We start from the raw sequence: 1573 nt of genomic DNA, 5'->3' as shown, positions 1-1573 counted from the left end.
CCGAAGCCATCAACAACACAAACCCCAAAGAAAAAATTGACTGGAAAAAAACATTGGATGACTGAAGAAACTCTCAACCTTGTAGAGTAGAAGAAAGACGAAAACTTAGAAACGGCACGTCAAATTCAATACAAAAAGAAATAGAGATAAGGACCATAAATACAACTATAAAACACTTGTGCAGAAGGGACAAAAATAATTATATAAAAAGCATAAATATGTGAACAACTAGAGGAACATGCTGACCGCCAAGAATCTAGAGAACTTTTCTCAAAAGTCAAATATCTAGCGAGAGAATTCAAACCACAGACACAGATCATCAAAGATAATAGTGGAAATATCATAACAAACCCAGACGGTATCCCAGAGGTGTGGAAACAATATTGTGAAATAGTATTCTCTAACAACGACACAGACCATAATACAGAGAAAAGAATTTATGATAAAGAACCACAAATATTGAAATCAGAAATTGAGTCGGCAATAAAAAAACTAAAATGTAGTAAAGCACAAGGAGAGGATGGAATAACCCACTGAAATACTCAAAGAAATGGGAGAACTAGGGACGGAAGTAATGCTTAGAATTTGCAATGAGATCTGGAATACCGGAAAGTGGCCAAATGACAAGGGGTAAACTCACGTTTATTCCCATATACAAAAAAGGTTCTCCGACAGATTGCAGTAATTACCGTACAGTAGCGTTGATATCTCACGCGAGCAAAGTACTTCTAACAATAATCAATGAAAGATTAAAATCCATTCTCTTACCGAAAATTCCCCAAGAACAATGCGGATTCGTCCCAGGTAGGGGAACAAGAGAACACATTCTTAAGATTCGTCAAATTATCGAAAAATCTCAGAGTTCAACGTATAAACATATTTGTGCTTTGTTGACGACTCCAAGGCCTTCGATAACGTAAAATGGGATAAAATGTGGCATATACTTAGAGAAATGGGTACACCAGAACATCTAATCTATTACAAGCACTTTATGTAAATAACACCGCTAAGAGTTAATAATGTGATTTCGAAAAACTTCAAATTAAAATCTGGAGTGCGGCAGGGATGTATAATATCCCCCATTCTATTCAATATATAGGTATAGTGAACACATTATGCGTCAAGTTTTTGAGGAATGGCAAGGTGGAGCCACGATAGGAGGAAGAAAAATAAAAAACCTACGTTATGCTGATGACACTGTTATAGTTGCCTCTTCACCAGAAGAACTGGAAGAAATTATGAATAGGCTAGGAACGGTGAGTACGGAATATGGTTTGAAAATAAATATACAGAAAACCAAAGTAATGATCATCGATATAATCAGAAACAACCAACCGGAGATAAGAGACTTGGCAGGTTACGAAGTGGTCAGACAATTTAATTACTTAGGCTCCGTTATTACCAACAGTGGAGGATGCGAGGACAAGATCCGTAGGCGCATCATAATGGCCAGATCGGCAACAGCCAAACTCACAAAAATATGAAAAACACAAAATTACGCCTTGTTCGAGCTTTAATATTTCCTATCGCCACCTACGCTTCAGAGACTTGGACCATCAAAAAAGCAGATTCA

The sequence above is a fragment of the Diabrotica virgifera genome, chromosome 3 (genome assembly GCF_917563875.1).
Source record: "Diabrotica virgifera virgifera chromosome 3, PGI_DIABVI_V3a".
Taxonomy (NCBI): domain Eukaryota; kingdom Metazoa; phylum Arthropoda; class Insecta; order Coleoptera; family Chrysomelidae; genus Diabrotica; species Diabrotica virgifera.
The sequence above is the reverse complement of the archived record's forward strand: the minus strand, read 5'-3'. Positions refer to the sequence as shown.